Below are 8,601 nucleotides of genomic sequence, written 5' to 3'. Positions count from 1 at the left end.
CCAGCCCAAGACAATGCCTGTGTACCTTATATCTCCCACCATCAGTTTAAGCAACAAAATAAAATCACTTAAGGTCATTTTTAAAAATTATTACAATAAAAATACACACAACAAAACTTTCACCAATTCAACAATTTCCTCATGTTCAAATCAGTGATGTTGATCACATTCTTCGTTGTGTACAACTTTTGTCACTATCCTTTTCCAAATTATCACACCACCATTAACATAAACTCAATGTCCCTCTTACGGATTCAATTGTGTACCCCCAAAATATGTATTGAAATCCTAACTTCTGTGCCTGTGATTGGAAACCCTGGTGGCATAGTGGTTAAGTGCTGTGGCTGCTAACCACAAGGTCAGCAGTTCGAATCTGCCAGGCACTCCTTGGAAACTCAACGGGGCAATTCTACTCTGCCCTATAGGGTTGCTATGAGTCAGAATCGACTTGATGGCAACGGGTTTGGTTTTTTGGTTTTGGTGCCTGTGGTTATAATCCCATTTGGGGATGGTTTGTCTTTGTTATGTTAATAAGATAGGATTAGTATAGTGTGTGTCTTACACGAATCTCTTTTGAGATATAAAAGAGATTATACAAGCAAGCAAGAAAAACAGAGATGGGGGATGAGAGATGCCAAGCCACATGAAGATCGTCCAGGATCAAAGAGACAAGGACCTTTCTCCAGAGCCAACTGTGAGAGAAAGCCTCACCTAGAACTGGCACCCTGTATTCAGGCCTGTAGCCTCCTAAACTGTGAGAAAATAAATTTGTTTGTTAAAGCCACCCATTTGTGGTATTTCTGTTGTAGCAGCACTAGATAACTAAGACAGACCCTAAACCAAAACTAGCTCTTTCCCTCTCCCTCCCATCCCTGGTAACCATTAATAATCTTAGGTTTCTGTGTATTTACTTACTTCCTATATGTGAGATTATACAGTATTTGGCCCTTTTTGATTGACTTATTTTGCTCAGCCTGATGTTTTCTAGGTTCATCCATGTTGTAGCATACATCAGGACTTCATTTCTCTTTATGGCTGAGTACTATTCCATTGTATGTATATACCACGTTTTGCATATCCATTCATCTGTTGATGGCCTTTTCAGCTGTTTCCACCTTTTGGCTATTGGGAAAAGTACTGCAATGGGTCCTGTGTTTTTAATATTAAAATTCATACCACTCTGAGCTCTACCTAGCAAGCTGAGTCTAGCTTTCCCTTGGAATTCTCCTCCCCAGCTATCCCCAGTGACTCCAGAACCAGTTGTCATGGAGTCAATTCCGATTCATGGCAACCCCATGTGTGTCAGAATAGAACTGTGATCAATGGTTTCGATCTTTTGGAAGATTGCCAGGGCTTTCTTCTGAGGCACCCCTAAGTAGATTCAAATTGCTAACCTTTCAGTTAATAGCAGAGCACTTACTTCACTGTTTGCACTATCCCAGCATTGCTCATTTCTTTCAAAGGGGTCTTGCTGAGTTACTGATGTTGGAGTGGCTGGACAATTGGACACAGTGCCTCATCAAAGCTCATCCTTCTCCACTGCCTTGTTGTTCCTGCCGCTGCCTGGGGCCATTGCCAAGGCCCAGGAAGCCTGGCTTGGCTGCACAGGCTGGAGCAAATGTTTATTCCTTCCTGGCTGTAGGTACCCAGGGTTAGCACAGGTCTTAACATCATCACACAGTAACAAGACCAGTCCTCCCCTGCCAACACGCTCCAAATGTGGACATAGCCTTTGCCCTTACTCTCTCAAAGCACAGCCAAGGACAGGCTGCAGACAAGGAAAAAATCTCAGTCAATAGCAGAGTCTGCCAGTCTTCAGTAACATTTGGGGCACAGTGGTTAAAGCACTCAGCTGCTAACCAAAAGGTTGGCTGTTCCAACCCACAAGCTGTTCTGCAGTAAAATGATGTAGCAGTCTGTGTCTGTAAAGATTTACAGCCTCAGAAACCCTGTGGGGCTGTTCTACCCTGTCCTATAGGGTCACTATGAGCTGGAATCGACTCAATGGCTATGAGTTTGGTTCGGTCTAGAGAAGTTATCTTTGGTTTTTGAAAACAGCAGCTCCAGAGTAGATGTCTGCATGTGTTTGAAAGATCCTTCTCTGATCGTGGAAAAATATTTACCTGTTTTCATACAGCTATGGAGCCCTGGGTCGCTATGAGTCGGAATCGACTCGACGGCACTGGGTTTTGGTATGGAGCCCTGGTGGTGCAGTGGTTAAGAGCTTGGCTGCTAACCAAAATGTCAGCAGTTCGAATCCACCAGCTGTTCTTTGGAAACCGTATGGGGCAGTTTCACTTTATTCTACACGGTCTTTATGAGTTGGAATTGACTCCATGGCAACAGGTTTGGTTTTGGTTTAAGTGAACAAAAAAATCTTGATAACTCCAAAGTGGTAACTTAAATTATTTTAATTATGTTTCCTAGTTATGTGTAAACATAAGGTTAGGTATAAGCACGTGTAGACATATACTTCACAAAATTACAAAATTCAGTTAATATCACCAGTATAAGGTGACGGATGACGTTTTGCCGACATTAAATTTTCCCTGGCAATGAGAATACGGAACTCACTGCTATGGCACAGGCTTTTTTGTTTTGTGTGTTTATAATTGATTCAATTCTCCTTACATTCTTCTCTATGTGAACTTCCGCTAAGCTTTTGTACAGTGTACCGTGAGGACAATTGACCTTCACTTAGCCAGAATGTTGTCACTTCCACAAGAGGCCTTCTATTCTTTTCCCATCAGCCCAAGACAATTAAAGTTACAGTTCTTGGTGCCACATACAAAATCAAGTGGCAGTGTTCCGTTACAGTGTGGTCATCAAAATTACTCAGAATATGCATATATTAATTTTAAGAGATTGTCATTTAAATAAAAACAAAAAAAATTAAATTTTTTACAGAGAATTTACAAATATCTTTTCTTAGACTCCAGTTTGGGGAACAATGCTGCTTGTGGTCTAGGGACCAGGTTGCTTCTTAGAAATGCAGAGTCTCAGGCCCCACCTAAGACCTAAGGAATCAACCTAAATTTTAAAGGATCTTCAGGGGATCTATATGCACATTTAAAGTTTGAGAGGTACTGTTTATGGTTCATTTCCTAATTCAGTCTTCAGTGGGCCATGTGAGTATAGGGCACAGTTTGAAGCTCTCTTTTTTTTTAAATTCCTCTCTTACATTAGGGTTGCATGTGGGTAACTATAAGGCGAACTCAACTTTCTCTAGGAATAAGGATGAGTATTGGTGACTTCGAAGGGCCTATCCTGTGACTTCCACAAAGGGAGTTTCATATGATTCCATTTACATGACATGTCCGGCATAGACAAATCCATAGAGGCAGAAAGTAGATCAGTGGTTATCAGGGGATGTGGCGTGGAGGAAATGGGGCTTGATTGCTAATGGGTTGGGATTTTTTTATGGGGTGATGAAAATGTTTTGACATGAGATAATGGTAATGGTTGCACAACCTCGTAAATATCCTAAAAAGCACTGAATTGTACACTGATGTTTACTGCCGAATTATTCTTAACAGCCATACAGTGGAAATAACCTAAATGTCCATCAAGAGATGAACAGATAAAATATGGTATACATACCTAAGCTTACCCATTGCCGTTGAGTCAATTCTGACTCATGGCAACCCTACAGAACAGAGGAGAACTGCCCCATAAGATTTCCAAGGAGCAGCTGGTGGGTTCAAACTGCCGACCTTTTGGTTAGCAGCCGTAACTCTTAACCACTGTGCCACCTGGGCTCCATGGTATGTATGTGTGTGTGTATATATATATAAACACATATATATTTTATCATATATACATACATATGTATACACACACACGTACAATGGAATTATTACTCAACCAAAAAGAGAAACAAAGTCCTGAAAAATGCTACAACATAGGTGAGCCTAGAAAACATTACACTGAGTAAAATAAGTCACAAAAGGGCGAATATTGTATGGTCCCTCTTATGCGACACAGAATAGGCAAATGTATAGAGACCAAAGCATATTAGTGGTGACCAGGGGGAGAAGGGAGGGAAAAAGGAGGAGTCATTGCTTAGGGGGCACTGACTTTCTGTTAAGGGTGATGGAAACATTTGGAAATGGATAGTGGTGATGGTTACCCAATATGATGAATGTAATTAATGTCACTGAATTGTACATGTAAAAAAAGGTTAAAATGACAAATGTTTTGTTATATACATATATTTACCACAATAAAGAAGAAGTTCTGAACTGAACACTTTAAAAGGGAGAAAAAAAAATTTTTTTTTAAGTAGTGGCGTCACAGTTTTCCTAAAGAATAGTAGATGGATATGAAATTTACATTTGTGTATCTAAACGGCTCATCCTGGGGAATTTTCCAAAACAAAAGTTGTTCCCTCCAGCCCCCTCCAATGTTAAGCCTCTAGTTACGTTCATGTTATAGGTCAGATTGATATTTTAAAAAGGTCACTGTGGTTACAGATGGCGTCTAGAGGAATGAGCTGGAGGGGAGGGTCTGGAGATAGCAAGGTTAGCTGGGATGCTAGCTACTAGGCTCTACAGGGGATCACTACCATTCATCTGTCAGTTTGTCGTACTGTGGTGTCTTGTGTTGCTGTGATGCTAGAAGATATGCCACCGGTATTTCAAATACCAGCAGGGTCACCCATGGTGGAGAGGTTTCAGCGCAGCTTCCAGACTAAGACAGAGTAAGAAGAAAGACCTGGGGAACTACTTTTGAAAATTAGGCAATGAAAACCTTATGGATCACAATATATGAATAATATATTGTCTGGTATAGACATGTTATTGAGGAAGACCAATTGCTAGAAAAGGTCATCATGTTTGGTAAATTAGAAGGCCAACGAAAATGAGGGGGACCCTCAATGAGATGGATTGACACAATAGCCTCGACAATGCACTTAAACATACCAATGGTCACAAAGATGGCACAAGACTGGGCAACGTTCTGTTATACATAATGTCGCCATGAGTCGGAGTTGACTTGATAGCAACCAACAACAACACAGGTAGGACACCGATAAAGACAAATCTATACCAGATTTAAAAAAAAAATTTTTTTTTTTTTTTTTGTACCAGATTAGTATCACCCAGACACAGCAACCTACCAGATTTGGAAGCTGGAGAAGAGCCGGCCCTGTCTCAACTATCTTATTTCACAGTGCCTGAAATCCCACCAATCAGGGAGTCAAGCATTTCATTCTTTCACCGAACTTTTTTTTGATACCAGGTAGTGTCACCAGGTATTATAAGGGATATGAAGATGACCAAGAGGAGGTCCTTGCCCTCAAGTAGCTCACCATGTAGTAGTGGCCATAAGATCCACACAGTTTAAGTATCATGTAATAAAATGCACGTTGTGATAAGAGCCAAAGGGAGGTATGAACCTAGAACTATCAATGCCCGAGGAAGACAATACTTCTTGCTTCTGGTGGAAGTCCCGTCTGATCTGCGGTTGGAGGATGACTGGATGTTGACAAGTGGAGACGGTGAAGAACAGTTTAGAAGGAACAGCAAGAACAAAAGCATAGAGAAACGGGAGCTAAAGGCAGGAGAAGTCTATTTAGGGAAGGATGTGTGAGCACTGGCTGGAACTGAGCTCTGGGAAAAAAGGAAGTGGAGGAGGTAAAGCAGGAAAAATGCAGACTGACAAGTTGTCTTTTTAAAATGAAAAAACGGAGGGGGGAGGAAAAAGGGGGTAAATAGAAATTGCTGTTTTTCACACATTTGTATAAATTTGCAAGATTTCACCTTGCAAAAGCTACCCCTGATTAGTAAATAGGCATTTTGTCAGCTTGCAGAGGTGATATTTTGAAAGAACTTTTGTACGAAGGGTGGCTCTGGTGCGCTGTTGAACCTAACAGAACGGGTCAGGCAACAGGAAAGGGCATGGGAAAAAAAAAAAAAAAGAACGCGAAAAGGAAGCGGGAGGGCCCTCCAAACCCCCTCCCCCATTTCAACTGAGATCGCCCAGTTCGCAGACATCCATTCTATCCATCAATGAGATATCAGAATGCACTGGGCTACAAACGCTGGCATAATACCAAATCCATATACGATACTAGAATGAATTAACATTTTAAAAGCGCATGGCACACAGAAGGCACCCAAATGTTTGCTTAATTATTGAATGTTTGTTTAGACTTTGTTTTAGGGCCTATATTTAGAAGGGAAAATAATTCAAAACCTATGCCTCTATAAGCCTTGAGGATGGGATGATCTGGGACTAAAAGACCTCGTTTCCCCCCCTTAAAACTTCGCCTTCGTGCTCCTCGGTTGTCTCCCTTAGGTTAGGGCCAGCAAGGGTCGCAGTCCGTGCAGCCAATCGCAGCGGGGCCGCGGGGCGGGGCCAGAGCGCTCCGCCTCCTCCTCCCAGCCCGCCCTGGCCAACCTTTCCAGGTCCGGCTGCCCTAGCACCTGCGTGTCCCTCCGCTCTCCCGCGGGCTCAACCTCTCCTCCCTGCGGTAACGGGGAAGGGGGTCTGGCCTCGCCTCTCGCGAGATCGCCTCCTTAGGCTGCCGCTTGGCTCCCGGCCGCTGAGTGGCGGCGCCTGCGCAGCCGCCATGTTCCGTTGCTATGCTGCGGCCCGGGAGACGGGGTGTGCTTGAGGGAGGAGGAGAGGGAGGAGGAGACGGAGGAGGAGGAAGAAAAGGAGGAGGAGAAGGAGGGGGGCGCTGAGCTCTCTCCTTGCACTCTCACACACAAACGCTGCCTAGGATTACCCGCCCGCCCGCTCTCGCCGCGGTGCGCGCTTTTCCGCTCCGCGCGGCCCCTTCACATTGTTCTCGCAGGACTCCTGGGTCCCCAGGGGCGGCATTTGGAACCTCGGAGGGGAAGAGACTTCGCTTTGGCCGAGGGGTCCGAGGTTCGGGGACAGGACACCCCCAGCCCGGAGCTCCCTCCCCCACGGCACTTTTGGGGGGTGTGGATTATCTCATCCCCGCAAGGAGGTGGGGAGCGGGCGCCGGCTGCCCGCCTCCTGCCCGCCTCCTTGGCGGCGCCGGCCCACGGCAGCCCCGCAGTATGAGGTGGTGCTGGCGGTTCGGGGCCGTGGCGCGGCCGCTGTGGCGGCTGTTGCTGGGGGGCCGCTGAGGGAGACCCCAGGAGCGGCCGGCGGACGCGCTTCTTCACGGCGCGCCGGGCCTCGAGGTGTTTTCTCTCCAGCCGGGAGGACTCGGCTGTGATAAGAAGGTAAGAGCCTCTGGGGTCTCCGCCGGCCTCGGCCCTGCGCGGTGTACGCGAGGCTGTTACCTGGGGCGTGGATGGCTCTTGGAGGGTGAGCCAGGTGGGGAAGGCTGGAGGTACAAGGTTGTTTAAACAGGAAGGGGTGGGAAATGACACTTTTTCTTTCTTTCTTTCCGGGCCTCTGCTCTCGGAGCTCCTGGGGCTTATAGTTGGAATCTCCGTTAAGGGTGAGCGAAAGAAGAAGGGATGGAATAGGTGCAGAGATGGAATGTTCCACAATACCTAAACTCTGGCTCTGGCTTTAGAACCTTAATTTTCCATTGCTGGTAGAATCCCCCCCCCCGTTTTTTTTAATTGGCTCATGGAAGCTATCCCTGCGTGCTGCATGGGCAGATTGGGTAGGGTGGACTTCCCTACCCTTGAAGTTTTAAGCTTATGATTCTCCCGGTACATACTTGTGTTTAGGAATGTGTAGCTGTGCCAGATAAAGTTGAGATGTAGCTAAGTGAACGGAGCGATGCATTTCGCAGGGCTTCCCTAAAATGGAACACGACAGTCGCACAGGTATATGTACGAGTGTCCCTGAGAAATTTAGGATATTTTATGTCTGCATTGTAGAGTGACACCACAAAAAGGACGATTTGCAGAATTTTGAAAGCGCTCGTTAGAGGAGAACCTGTCATGTATCTGCAATATACCAGCTGCTTTTTGAATCAGAGATTTGAGTAATATTGTGTAAGTTTATGTGACCAAATGCTGGGTCCAGCTGAAACAGTACAGCTCATTAGCCACAGATTAAAACATGCTTACGGAGAAAGATCAAAACAAAAAGTCAGTGTATCCGACTTGTAAATGACGGTTTGAGTAGGAAAAAGACTGGAATAGTAAAAGCCAGAAGGTATTGTTATAGTGGTTTCCTGAACCGTAATGTGCCAAGGGGGGGGGGGGGGGAACCGTCTTTTTCACTTTTTTTTGTCGTAAAGAGTGTGTGTGTGTCGGTGTGTGTGTGCGTGTGTTGGGGGGGGAATGACCTTAAAATAAATGATTATTTGGAGTCCAAAGTACTTAATAAGTACTTCGTGCCTACTGGAATAGAGCTAGATGTATCAGTTAAATCTTGAATTTGATGAATACAAATTAAGTTTACAGATTAAGAAAAAAAGGAAGAATTTTTTTTTTAAGCAAAAGTTTCAGTGTGATACAGAACCTCTTCACTAGCTCACCATAAAGAGGGCAATCATTTTGTGGGCACCACAGTTTTTTTGGCAGAATAAGTTTATGCTCTGATTACCACAAAAGCTATTTTTATTTCTCTTCACTTTTTTTTTTTTTTTATGGCACACAGATCTTTGTTAGGTTTTGCATTGAGACATGTGCATGGTCCCATAATGCCATGACCTTAAGT

The 8,601-nt window shown here is 44.6% G+C and overlaps 1 protein-coding gene across 7 annotated transcripts in view; it reads left to right on the top strand.

Moving 5' to 3' along the window:
- Window positions 1-6,420: 6,420 nt before the first annotated feature.
- Window positions 6,421-8,601, top strand: part of PTPN4 (protein tyrosine phosphatase non-receptor type 4) — a 245,317-nt gene continuing 243,136 nt past the window's right edge. For 4 of the 7 annotated variants that reach the window (XR_007518073.1, XM_049889148.1, XM_049889147.1 and 1 more), the window contains exon 1: window positions 6,422-7,202. The gene's annotated coding sequence lies outside the window, so the exon portion shown is untranslated. Of the gene's footprint in view, window positions 7,203-8,601 lie in introns of all 7 variants that reach the window. The other 3 variants (XM_049889146.1, XM_049889145.1, XM_049889150.1) reach the window with 2 other exon arrangements.

Source organism: Elephas maximus, chromosome 6, assembly GCF_024166365.1.
Source record: "Elephas maximus indicus isolate mEleMax1 chromosome 6, mEleMax1 primary haplotype, whole genome shotgun sequence".
Lineage (NCBI taxonomy): Eukaryota > Metazoa > Chordata > Mammalia > Proboscidea > Elephantidae > Elephas > Elephas maximus.
The sequence above is the reverse complement of the archived record's forward strand: the minus strand, read 5'-3'. Positions and strand labels throughout refer to the sequence as shown.